Source organism: Hyaena hyaena, unplaced genomic scaffold (genome assembly GCF_003009895.1).
Source record: "Hyaena hyaena isolate Hyena2069 unplaced genomic scaffold, ASM300989v1 scaffold_405, whole genome shotgun sequence".
Taxonomy (NCBI): Eukaryota; Metazoa; Chordata; class Mammalia; order Carnivora; family Hyaenidae; genus Hyaena; species Hyaena hyaena.
The window spans coordinates 180,598-194,471 of record NW_024081039.1 but is presented as its reverse complement, the minus strand read 5'-3'; the positions used below and the strand labels follow the sequence as shown (position 1 = coordinate 194,471).

The window sequence follows — 13,874 nt, the reverse complement described above, 5'->3', positions numbered from 1 at the left end:
ACATCCTTCTCAAACAGCAACTTAAAAAAATGGGAGCTCAAGTTCTCATGGCAATTAGAAAAGTGAAGATTTCCCTGTTTCATAAAAGCAGGCTTGTTAGCTTCACAGAACAGTCTTCCCTTAGGATGGGGTTGTTAAGTGCTGGGCTGGGCAGGGCCTGGGCTCGGCTTCTCGCTCACATGTGTGCACGTGCACGTGTGTGTGTGTGCCTGGTGCTGAGTGACCCACCACCTCTATCATCATGCGTGTGTATGCACATGTGTGTGTGTGTGTACGTGTGTGTGTGTGTGTGTGGTACTGAGTGACAGCGCTCTCATCAGTGACCGCAGAGGGAGGTCACGGGGGCCTGTGCCAGGACACAGGGATGATCCCCCGTTCTGTCACCCCTAACAACCGTTTCCCAAGGAGCGCCTCCACTCTTTCAATAGTTGTAGAAAAATTTATTTTATTTTATTTTATTTTATTTTATTTTATTTTATTTTATTTTATTTTATTTTATTTATGTGTTGTGATATTTCTTTTTTTTTTTTTCCAATTTTTATTTAAATTCCAGTTAGTTACCATACAGTGTAATATTGGTTTCAGGAGTAGAACTTGATAATTCAACACTTACATATAACAGCCCGTACTCATCACAAATGCCCTCCTTAATGTCCATCATCCACTTAGCCCATCCCTCACCCTTTCCTCTTCATTAACCCGGAATCTGTTCTCTATCATTGAGTCTGTTTTATGGTTTGCCTCTCTCTTTATTTTTCTCCCCTGTGTTCATCTGTTTTGTTTCTTAAATTCCACATATGCGTGGATTCATACGCTATTTGTCTTTCTCTGACTTATTTTCCTTGTATCATGTACTCTAGCTCCATCCACAAATGGCAAGATTTCATTCTTTTTGATGGCTGAGTAATGTTCCATTGTGTGTGTGTGTGTGTGTGTGTGTGTGTGTGTAACATCTTTATCCATTCATTAGTCTACAAACACTGGGTTCTTTCTATAATTTGGTTACTGTTGATAATGCTGCTATAAACCAAAACTATTTTATTTATTTATTTATTTATTTATTTATTTTTAAATATTTTTATTTATTTCTAGAAGAGAGAGAGAGAGAGACAGCGTGAAGAGGGGAGGGTCAGAGAGAGAGGGAGACACAGACTCCGAAATAAGCTCCAGGCTCTGAGCTGGCAGTCAGCACAGAGCCCGACGCGGGGCTCGAACCCACTACCGCGAGATCATGACCTAAGCGAAAGTCGGACGCCCAACCGACTAAGCCACCTAGGCGCCCCAAACCAAAACTATTTTAAATGCGAATCTTTTTTAGGCTTTCCCAGACATTATTTAACCCCATGTTATTATTATTTCCCAGATTCTATTAAAGCATCTTCATCTTACAGGTAATTTAGCTGAGAATTGCGGACATATGAAGATCACAACTGTGTTAAATAATGTCTGGGAAAGCCTTTTTAAAAAGTACACAGTGGGGGCGCCTGGGTAGCTCAGTCGGTTGAGCGTCTGACTTCAGCTCAGGTCATGATCTGTGGTTCATGGGTTCGAGCCCCGCGCCGGGCTCTGTGCTGACAGGTAGCTCAGAGCCTGGAGCCCATTTCAGATTCTGTGTCTCTCTCTCTCTCTGACCCTCCCCTGCTCATTCTCTCTCTCTCTCTCTCAGAAATAAATAAAACACTAAAAAAATTTTTTTAAAAAGTACACAGTGTTTTGTGGTTTGTTAAGAGAAGTCACATACCTTGATACCCTTGGCCTTGAGCTAGTTTAGGAAGAACATGATGCTGCCCTAATTTACAGGTGAGCAAACAGAGTTCTAGAGAGAGGCGGGACTGCTCGCGGGGGGCCATCAGCTCAGAAGCTGGAGGGCCAGAACCTGAGGGCCCCACCAAGGGCCCAAGTGCTGGGATTGGGCACTTTCGCAGTGCTACCCCTGGTTCCCTCTGTACAGACCCATGTCTTCTCGTCTCGGGGACTTCACACAAAGTCTGTAACGTGATTGTGACTCTCTTTCCCCTTGCGAGTAATGGCCAAGTGCTTCTCTTTTCTCTACCCCTCAGCTGGTCTTCCATCCTAAGGACTATCCAGAGCGTCCCCCTCACACACTCACCCTGATTGGGCCACCCGCTGCCGGCGGGGCCAAGAACACCGCGGGCATGGCTTGGCTTTTTATGCAAGGTCTTTCCCAAGCTTAACTTCTATGCAATTTTCATATTTTAAATCCCTATATGTGATTGGTTGATTGATTGATTTTTAATATTGATTTATTTTTTGACGGGGGTCAGAGAGAGGGAGACACAGAATTTGAAGCAGACTCCAGGCTCTGAGCTGTCAGCACAGAGCCCAACGTGGGGCTCAAACCTACAAACCTCGAGATCATGACCCGAGCCCACATTGGACGCTTAACATGTTAAAATCACACAGGGAGGCCTATATAAGGTGTGATTATGTAAGTCAACCAACTGAAGTCAGGCAAGGCAGCGTTCCATTCCCTTCTGGTCATCTGTCACAAATCACTCATCTATTTTATGTTTCCTGCAAGCTTGCTTCTTGAGAAGGGCACAAGGACACCTGGGGACAGTGGTGGCAGAGGAGCTGTAAGAGTCATCTTTGTCTGCAAGTGGCGCTAACAAGAAATAGCCAGTCTGAGCAGGAAACCCGAAGAGAAATTTCAGGCCTCACTGGTCTGGTGACAGCCCGATGGCCTGTCACCAGAGGCTGGCACTTGAGGGAAGTAACTCCTATTGCTGGACCACATCATGTGATAACACGTGCCACCAAACCGCACAGCTGAAAAAGTGAACTCTTGTGTAAAAACAACCTCAGTTCTCCCAAGTCACGGGTCTACACAGCCTATCTTGGAGATGTCTACACAAAGAGCAAAAAGAGAGAAAAAACATCTGAACAAGTGAGATTTTCCCAAGACTTTGAGTCTGCTATTTTGAGATGCCTCTTCTTTATACATGAGCACAGAAAATGGGAATGAGAACTAGAGGCTGGGGGAGCACATGTCAGGTCAGAATCTCTGACCCCAGCTGTGAAAGCTGATCTCCAAATCCCACATATGTGGTGGATTGAGCCTCTTTGCTCAAGTGAAAGTTGCCCATCAGCACAGAAGACACTAAGGCGTGGGAGGCGTCATTAACATTGTGGACACCTCTGTCGAAGTACAAGGGTCTTTGCCGCCCACTCTAGACCACGGCTGCGGGGGCAGGTGGCTGTTTTGTTTTTAGCTTAGAAAGTTTACTAGGGGCTGAGGGAGGCAGAGCAACTGGAGAAGTGAAGGCTGTAGATGGTGTGCATGAGACCCTTGCTCATGGGGTCTGGGAGGCTTCCTGCAAAACCAGGCGTGTTCAGGAACGGTGTGAATGCCTGCTTGCCTGGCACTCTTGAGCTGGAAGCAGTTTCCACTTGGAAACTTGTCTTACTGAAAACTTTCTAGGCTGACAAAACTCCCACTGAAATGTAGGCTCCCCACAAAATTCTTTTATTGGATGTTTTCCATGTCCTTCTTGGTGTTTGTTGAATACATGATGGTAAATAAGCCTCCAAGACTCCGTGGGCATCTCTGTCTAATGGCCGCCTCGCACTGTGTCTCTCTTTCCCTCTCTCCGCCATGCCCTCCTCCCATCCCCTTCCTGTTTCCCTCTCTGCCTGACTTCTGGAGGTGGGCTGCACCCTGGGCTCAGCTTGGGCCTCTCCTCCCCTCCGCGGATTCTCTACCACTGGGAAGTGTCTCTTTATCCCAACGTTCAAATGCCAACCACACACTAGTGACGCCAAAATGGCCGAGCGCTGCCTTTGACGGGTCCTGTCAGCTCTACTCCCACGTTTCTCCAAAATCATTTATTTCTTGTTTGTGTTTGCCGACGCTACTCTAAGCCTTTGATGAATATTTGTCAAATGACTGAATAAGCCCTCGTACCACCGAAAGGACATCCACGCCAGCAAGCGTGTTGGCCAGTGCCACACAGTTAACGAGCAGCAAGGCTGGGACAAAGCCCCGCTCCGTCTGCCTCCAGGATCCTGGCCGCGAAACGCACGCTGCCTTTGAGTGTTTTCCCAGCGCCCAGCACCGTGTCAAGTGCTAGGAAGGAAAACAACAACAATAGCTCCCCAAGGCTTCAAGGCATCCTTATCTTACTTGATGGGATGCCTTATTTTCAGACTCCAGATATTCCTCAGACTCCAGGAATGAACTCGTAACAGAGAAACCAAGTGAGCGTCTAACTCAATCTGTTCTCTCACAAGTGTTGGCAAATGCACAACATTCTCCCTTTATGGGTCAAGGATAAAAAACCAGACAAGGGCACTCACCCCATCCTCTGTGGCTCTGAGTACCCTCACCCTGGCTCAGAGCGGAAGGAGCTCGGGGTCAGATGGGGGCGCTGGGGCTGTACTGAATGGGGAGGCTTCTGTTACTCAGTTTCCAGGGGAGAAGAGCAGACAAGAGCTGGGGACAGGCTGAGCTGGGACAAGAGGAAGTGGCCACAGCTGCGCACGACGTGCTCCCGGGGACAGGGATGAAGCAGTAATTGGCCGGGAGGGAGAACATCTGGAGGAGGGGGGGGGCAGCAGCTGGAAAGCTACTTGCAAGAATCCGCAACATCTGAGACATTTTGAACAACTATCGTTAGAGGTCAGTTCCTATATTTTCCACGTGGAGAAAGCAAATGGGGTGTCCTATGAACTGGGGGTGGGGGGTGTTGTGGGAAACTCTTTAAAAAAACACTTTGGACTTGCTGCCACATCCCTTGATTCTGAAGTTCAGACCTGGGCAGAAAGGAGTGGCCTCTACGCTGCTACATTTCTGGAGAGTTCCTTTAAAAAGCACCAGGAGCTCTTCCCTGGGCTATGCTATGCTGCTGGGGGTCTGTGCTCAGCCTTGCCGCACACAAGGACAGAGCCTGAGGGATGGGGAATGGAACACGGCGGGGGGGGGGGGGTGGTGCTGATAAACCTGGAAAGTTCTCTACAATAACTGGAGATCGGAGCAGCCAGCGAGGGCGCCCTGCCCACCACCTGTTAGCACTACGCGGCCCTGTGATGATCTGTGCATCTGTCCCCTCCTTCCCCAGGTGAGTCTTGCGGTGAGAGGTCATTTCTAGCCACCCAAATAGCCTGGCAGACACTCAACAAACATGCACCAAGCCAACGAAGAGACACCTTGAATAGCTTTTGGTAGGTTTCTGGCAGCCAGGTGCAGACATTGAAAATGCCAGTCAAGGAGAAGATCGCGGGCGAGCCAACCAAAGGAAATGGCAGGGGTCCGTGAGATTTCAATGTGTTCAGCGAAGGCTGAGGGTTGGAAGCCGCTGACCAGAGGTTAAAGCACCCATTGGATACTTCTTAGTGTCAACAGCTCGTGGAGAGAAGTGGCCTCTGGCCTCTCCCACTAATAATGGGAGGTAGAGGTGGTTTTATTAAAAGCTCCATAGGACACCACTGGGGGACCCACATGCTATGGGTGGGATGCAAGCCAGCTTCACAGAGTCACCTGCTCTGAGATCTAAATAGGGAACGAGGGTTCCGTTAAGATGACCAGTGGGGGCATACTTTAGAAAAGGGAATTATGGTCTTATTTTGTTAAGCCCAAACTCAAAATACTAATGGCAATATTACGATTGTGATTATTAATTTAAATTTTTTAAAAATGTTTTTTTATTTATTTCTGAGAGAGAGAGACAGCATGAGCAGGGGAGGGTCAGAGAGAGAGGGAGACACAGAATCTGAAAGAGGCTCCAGACTCTGAGCTAGCTGTCAGCACAGAGCCCGATGTGGGGCTTGAGCCCATGAACCGTGAGATCATGGCCTGAGCCGAAGTTGGATGCTTACCGACTGAACCACCCAGGCACCCCTGTGATTATTAATTTTAGACAGACAAAGAGAGAGAGAGAGAGAGCAGGTGAGAGGGGGAGAGGAAGAGAGAGAGAATCTTTAGTGGGCTCCACACTCAGCAAGGAGCCCAATGAGGGGCTCAATCCCATGACCCTGGAATCATGACTTGAGCCGAAATTAAGAGTCAGATGCTCAACGGACTGAGCCACCCCAGCACCCATTGGTAATATTATTAATGATGATTAAAGATACCATTGGCCGACTGCCTGTTACATGATCATGTATTTTATTATTTCATCTGTCATCTGTCCTGGACAACAGCCCCAGAGTAGCCCCAGGTGCTATGCCCACACCTTACAGATGAGGGAATCACCACAAAAAGTGAGGAACTACCCATCAGGAGATACAGATTCTGACCAGAGACTGTGCCTCTCCCCTGACCGAAGGAAGATTCTGGGAGAGAAATGCAATGTGAAAAAGACCCTAAAAACAAGGAAAACAGGAGAAGCATTAAAACTGCACAAGGGCAGAAAAGTCCTCTTTAATATTACAGGAAAAATATTAGCCAAAGCTGTGTTTGAAGGCTGCCAGAGAAAGGAATACAACGCTTGAAACATTAAGAACTTAAAATCTCCTAGAAGTCAGGCTCTAATGCAGGCCCTCAAGAGCGGGATCCAGAGACAGATAAAGATCATACCCTCAGGCCAGGCGGCAGTGGACCAGAGACGTCCGCATTTTCCAGACAGTGGTCCTGGGGTCTAGGTGGACCACATCTCCGCCTGGTAAGGAGAAGGGAAATAAGAATCCCAACTCCCTTCCTTGTCCAGCAGTGTCTTGAGAATCATGTGAAATGATAGATGTAACTATGCAGTTGAAATGAAAAACTTCTCAATGGAATGTTACTTACATCTAAATTAAGTTAAATGTTGTTGAAGGAAGGAAACGGAAAATTATTTTTTCTTTAAACCAAGTGCTTTTTTTTTTTTTTATACTTCTCCAGTTAGACAGATCAGGCCCTATGACATATCTTTTGTTCCTTTTTTAGAATGATGAATGCTGGGGTATAGTGGTGCATATGGTCATCTGGCCTTTATGGTTCCCATGTGATTCCTAGACACTAAATAATTCATGCTGTTCTAAATTTTTGGTAAGATCCAAGTTAAGATAGCGTTGCTGCTGTGCCCAAGGACTGGTTAGCTTTCTGGAAAGCTGACTCCACATCCTCCTCCTTCTCTCACTTGTATCCACCCTTTGGTGAGCCCTTGCCAGGCACTGTGCTAAGCACTTGAATTGTGTCATTTAATTCTGACCACCTGGTAAAGTTGATGCTCTTATGCCCATTTTTCAGATGAGAAGGTGCAGATGGAGAAGCTGGCCTTGGAATCCAGGTGTTCATCTGAACCCTTCACCACCACCTGTTACTGCCTCCTGCCCTGCCGGCTGGGCCGGGGGTGCCTGAGGACCTCCAGGAGGGAGCAGCACAGGTGGGCCCCCCCCCACCCCCGCCAGATCACAGGAATGGGAACAGGAACGGAACGCCGCCACCCAGAACTGGCACTCATGTCGGTGAGGCCCGTGGGTCTCTCCTGGCTCAGGGCCTGTCCCGGGCAGCACGCACAGACCACCCAGCTCATGTCTGGGGAGACCACCCTCAATCAGAAGAAAGTACCCCAACGTCTGCAAGGATGACCTCATTCGCAGCACAGTGCAAGTCAGGAGAAGCGGAGATTCCTTGCGAGACATACAGATTTGACAACTGTATTGACTCTGTGGGGCTCGGGGGTCACCTGGGGCAAAGGGATGTATCAGGGAAGGCTTCCTATCCCCTCCCAACACTTCCTACCTCCTTCTCTGAAAATGAATTCTGCTTGTGATACCATATTAACTATTTCTGTGGCCTTAAAGTATTACTACATCACTTCTGCATGGGAACTCAGTTCCCTCCCACATAAACAGTTGAATTCGATAAGCCCCGAGACCCCTTTGAGCTGTAAAATAAAATGCAACACGACTCTGTGTTTTATTAATATCCCTGCATGGATTTTTCCCAGTCTTGAGCTCTTGCCAATGCCCTATAAATTAAGATTCTACAACTTTTAGCTCCAGTTGTTCAAAACCGAAAACTTTTCATGTAAAACCAACTAGTGAATGTAGAGTTGCTGTAACCTTTGCACTGCAGGTTAACATAACCTGGGGCAGTGATGGGGAACCGAAAGTGTCCCCTGCCAAGGTCACATCTGCTCCACCCCCCCCCCCCCCCCCCACCCCCGCCGCAGCTCCGGCTTCACCAATACCCGCCGCGGCGCTGAGACTCTTTGGGCATCAAGGGAGGGGTTTGACAACAGACAACTAAGGTCCCTTCAGCTGCTCAAATGGCAGACTGTACACATTTCTATTTCCTCAAATTGTCTCAGTTTAACTTCTGTGTTTAATGTTGGTTTCCAGTGCTGGGGGAGTTTTCTGCTTCTAGGAAGGGAGGGCACGCAGGGGAGAAGCCAATCTTTGGGAGCGGCTGTGCCCTGAGGAGGCCTGCTGGTTAGAGACACAGAGAACAACGAAACTTGGGAAGGGGAAAAAAGGTCTTCCCAGAGAAGCAAACAGAAATAGTTGCTAAATAAAGTGGGGGAGAAGGCGGAAAGAGACTTAGTTTGTAAGATAGTTTTTGAAAGGAGACATAAAAAAATTAATAGAAATATGATGACTTTAAAAAGTGAAATCAGCCCAGAGGCACCTGGGTGGCTCAGTTGGTTGAGTGTCTGACTCTTGATCTCTGCTCAGGTTGTGAGATCAAGTCCCATGTCAGGGCTCTGTGCTGGGCATGGGGCCTGCTTAAGATTCTCTCTCTCTCCCTCTCTCTCTCTTTCTCTAAAAAGTGAATCAGCCCATTATGAGAAAGAGGGAAAGAAATCCTACAATTTCCTAAGTTTTGGATCCTGAAGGGGCATCCTAGGAAATGTCAGTTCCAATGCAGGAGAATCGCATTTCCTTCCCCGCTCCGGCTGTCTGAGCATCTCTGCCCTTGGAAGACTCCGGAATGACAGCCCCGTATTGAGCTCTTTCGGCTTCCTGCAAAGGGCTCTGGATCATTTTGACAAAATCAATAATGTAAGTTCAAATTTGTATGTCTTTCAGAAAACAGTCTTGAGACATTGGTGGTCCCTGCTACTGTGAAAGCTCTGACATGAACTGCAGGAGAAGCCAGTGCCGGAATGCTCAGGGGACCTCCTTTCCTGGCACACCACGCCCTGCGCCCAGCCAGGCCCCTCTCGGCCCCAGCCTCACTGTCTTGTGGGTCTTTAGGGCCAGAAACTCTGTCTGGGGGTACCCCTGAATTCCCCACAGAATAAAACAAATTGTCTTCTGAATCTGAAAAGCAAGCCCACACTATCAACCGACACCCCCCATAAACTTCTTCATTCTTCTCTAGAAACTCTAGGCCTTGAAATCAGTATCAACATCAGCTCATATCAGAATGGCTTTCCGGCTTTTGGTCCTTGTTCACATTCACACTGGGAGATAGGCAGCAGGTAGGAATGGGTGGGGACAGTGAAGGTCGGAGCCAGGGGCCCCTGGCTATTCTGTGCTGGGTCTGGGTCAAGAGCCACTTCTGAGATCTAACCAGTGTTTTCACCACGTCTTCCACACTCTAGAGTCACATGTTTGTTCATGCTCCGTTATAATCGTTTTTGAAGCCTTAGTCAATTTATCCCAGAAATGAAGGTTTGGGAACAGAGTTAGCTCATGAGTACATTATACACGTAAAGCTAACAATTAATTCTAAGGCTCTTCAAAACCTTATAATTTGACTCCGATGGAAACTGGTGTTCCCGATGGACACGCTTTTCCAAAGTAAGCACGCTTCTGTGATCTTGTAGCAAAGACTGCCTCATATAAGGCACAGAGCTGTGTCAATTTGGGCAGGATACAATGACTCAGTTGCTTTGACGATGGTTCCCTTAAAGAGCAAACTGTGATGTGTCCAAAGTAGTAATTTAAAAAAATCTTTTTATCCAGAATAACTTCTTTGCAAAACTTTGGAGACATTTCATTGTTCTGAAGTAGAAACTGTAGACCCAACTTCATTACCAGGAGGGTTACAACAAAGAGCAGCGCAAGGCAACGATAGCAAATACGGGCTGTGCTCTATACATTTTAAGGTGCTTTCACATCTCATCTGCTAACACAACTGTATTCACACTGTGTCTGGCAGCTACTGCTAATGCCCGTGTGCTACAAGGTGACGTGGACAGATGAGAGAGAGACGGGAGAGCAGGAGGGGCCGATGCTCCTCCTCCGATCCTTCTTCAGTCTAGGCGGCTGGTATTCATACTCACGATACTCATAACTGTCCTCAGTTTCCCATTTCTAAAAGGTGGGCCCTGGCCAGAAGACCCTCAGGCGCCCTCTCTGCCCAGCAACTCTCAGAGGCAGGGGCTCAGGTGGCTCAATCCAGTTATCTTGGGACAACAGAATAGAAGCAAAGCCAGACTCAGGTGGGCAGGAGGGCTGTCTGATGCTCCGAGGTCCTCTCTAAGGGTTTCCAAAATTCCCACAGCGTGCTGTCCCTCTGCACAGATGTTCAGCCCCTCAAGTATCTGCTTCCCCAGCTGCTTGGGTGATTGGCATTTCAGGACATGTGCCTGACATTCCACAATCTCTTTGTCCTTCTGGTTCACAGTTTGATGATCAGTTGCAGACATCCAGGTTTGGGAGGGTACAGTTGGGAGAAGGTAACACAAGTCATTCCCATTGAGCACGAGGGTCACTCATTCCAGGCTCCACCCTTGGGCCTTTACTCTTCTCACTGATAAATTCTCCTTGACTGAGCACTTGATAAGTTTCCAACTGCCTGCTAGTAGCACCTTACCTCCAGTGGGTCCAAAGCTATATTCATTATGCTCCCCTGTACTTCCTTCTCACTATCTGCATCATCTTCACAAATGGCACCCCAAGCATCTAGTTGCCCAAGGTAGAGAATGAGCTCATTTCTGTCCTTTGCACTCATCTCTCATATCCAGGTGGTCAATAGGATTGATAACTGTATTCCTGCTATCTTTTCTTTTCTTCTTCTTCTTTTTAAGTTTATTTATTTTATTTCAGAGAGACAGCGAGTGAGTGCAAGCAGGGGAGGAGCAGAGAGAGAGGGAGACAACAGGCTCCAGGCTCTGAGGTGACAGCAGACAGCCTGATGCGGGGCTTGAACCCACGAACTGTGAGATCGTGACTTGAACTGAAGTCAGAAGTCAGACGCTTCACTGACTGAACCACCCAGGTGCCCCTCCTGCTGTCTTTTTTAAGCTTCTGCTCCCTGTTTCTGAAGGCCATTGCAGTGCACATGCCCTTATCAGCTCTTGTAACCACTGCAAAATCTTCCTGGGGCGCCCCATCCATGCATCCCCCTCTAGACTGTTGCTAGAAAGACGGCCAAAGCAAGTAAGATCACATGAGCCCTTTGCTTATATTCCCTGTGCAGTTCCTGCTGCTGGGGCCTCCCTTTGTTGGGTGTGGCCTCGATGTGACACAGAACTGCTGTGTTCCCAAACTGAGCTCCTTGAGTGATGGTGCTGGGGGCCCCCTCCACCAATCACTCACCTTCTCTTGCCTTTCAACTAGATTAGATAGACCTCTATCTGTCTTATATATTCAGTTTCCTCATTATATTCCATCTTCTAAAATGGTCCACTGCTTACAACCCCTCACACACACACATACACACACACACACAGATTTACAATCAGCTAATAAATGTTCACTGCAATTATTTCAAGTGGTCCCAAGTTAAGTTCCCAGTATGTGTGCCATTGTGCTGTTATAAGAGGACAGCTTGGCGATACCCTGTTGAAGGCACATGGGATTCTTGGGTGACAGGACCTGGCATTCTAATCTTAAAGGCCTGTTTAGCAATGTCCCCTGGGCAAGTTTGTGGGCCCCAGGGGTTGGGTATGCTGCAAAAGGTTCTTTCCAACTCAAATCCTAAAAAAATCATATGGCTAAATAAAAATTTCAAGAATTGAAGTCAATTGTGTCTGCTCTACACAAAGTTAGGAGGTGCTGGCAGCCTTCAGCAGTAGAAATCGTAAATAATTTATAAGAACTGGTCCTCTGATGGACCTAGGTTAGGCCCAGAATGTACTGGTGGCCCTAAGGGACTCAGAGACTACAGAGTACTACATAAACACCCCCTCCCTCCAATTGGATCAGCACAGACTTCTTAGCCGCTAAATACAGTGCATTGTCTTGTCGGTCGCAATCACTCAGAACAAGCAGGCCAGCACTCCATTGAGTCACTCTGGTCTAGCCAGTGGATCATCAATTACTTTTTTAAACTAAGGCACTCAAAAGAACAGGCCCGAGGTTCTATCTAATGGTCAGGATTGGCTACATAACTCGTGGGGTCCACTGCAAAATCAAAGTATAGGGCATCTTATAAAAAAAAAAAATGTGTGAGAATTTTAAGACAGCGACAGCAGAGAATAAAATTGACCTTGGGTCCTGCACACCCATGAAGCCAGACTTGTTAACTGCCATAGGTTTATGGTCTGGGAAAGTGATTTTCTAATCGAGGCAGATTAATGGCTAGAAATTCTGGCGGATTGTCTGAAAGGATTTACAAAGGGCGTCTAAGAGCCAAGTGCAGCGAGGACGTGGTGACTAATTGCTAGACTCAAAGGAGGCTAACATCCCACTCTGTGTAGAGAGCCTCTGGGCAAGTAGGAAAACCCTGCTGGCTGACACTTGCAGGAACTCCCAAGTTCAGATCCAGTGGCTGGGCCGCCGGGGGAGGGCTCCTGCTGCTGCTGAGGGAGAGGTGATGGGAGTGAGGCACCTGGGTGGCTCAGTAGGTCAAACATCCGACTCTTGGTTTTGGCTCAGGTCATGACCTCACAGTCCCTCAGATCGAGCCCCGTGTCGAGCTCTGTGCTGACAGCGTACAGCCTGCTTGGGATTCTCTCTCTGTGCCCTCCCTGCTTGCCTGTATTCTCTCTCAAAAATAAATAAGCATTTAAAAAGAAAAAGCTAAAATCCTTAAAAAAAAAAAAAAGGAATGAGGTTAACAAGGGAAGAAGGATGAGAGGGACACAGCAAAGTCTAAAATTCCACCGTCTCATCCACTGTTTCCCACAAATATCAGAAAGGGCTTTTTGACCTCTGCGGCACTGGTTCTTAAGCTTTTTTATTCCCAAATGCTTTGAAAATCTGAAGAAACCTGTGATACCCCCGCCCCCTGCATCACACACAGCAGTTGACACGCAGCTTCCTGAAGCCTGTTCTCAGACCTGGGGGCGCTAAGAATGGCCGACCTGTGGTTTACTTTGCTGAAAATGAAGGAACAATATCAAACAGCTAGTTTTCAGGCTGAGTTGTTCTAAGAAGGCGGTGCCTGCCTGCTGACTGGCTAGTAAATGTGCCGTCTGACATGCCCGAAACCCCAACTGGCTGGAGGCTGGCTCTCCGCTCGCTCACCCTGCACAATTGCACCACTGCTGAGCTTTCACGTTGAATGGGAGCTGCTTTACCTACTGGCAAGGGCCCATGTTTCATTCAGGGTTTTCCAGACTAAGGGCTGTGATTAGATAGCGGGTCATGAAATTAGTTGGTTGTGACGAGCATTCAAATTTTTTAAAAAAGGAGAATAGAAGATGTCAAGGCATCTCATGAAACCGTATCTGGGCATTTGTATACGTGGGCACCGGTGTATATGCATTTCTTACTGTAAGTTGCAGGGACGAGAACGTTGGAAAGCAATGACTGCTTTCATTCAAATCTGTGGCCGGCACAGGACAGGCTCTCAAGCACTCGCCCGGTGAATAAATCCATGTACACGTCGTATCTGTAAGAGGTCTAAATACAGGCCCAGACATGTCACTGCCAGCCTCCCAGAGCTCTGTCAGGGTATCGATTCCTGATCAGGAATTTATTTATTTATTTATTTAACCATTTCTCTTGGAGTCTGAAAGTTTTCATTCATACTGCTGGAACTTTGAGGGTTTGAGGGTGGGGCGGTGAGTTTTATTTAGTTTTGACTGGGGAAAGGA

At 47.6% G+C, this 13,874-nt stretch overlaps 1 protein-coding gene across 1 annotated transcript in view; it reads right to left on the bottom strand.

The window, feature by feature from the left end:
- Positions 1-13,874, bottom strand: part of ZDHHC14 (zinc finger DHHC-type palmitoyltransferase 14) — a 223,008-nt gene that overhangs the window by 39,509 nt on the left and 169,625 nt on the right. The gene's annotated exons all lie outside the window — the stretch shown is intronic.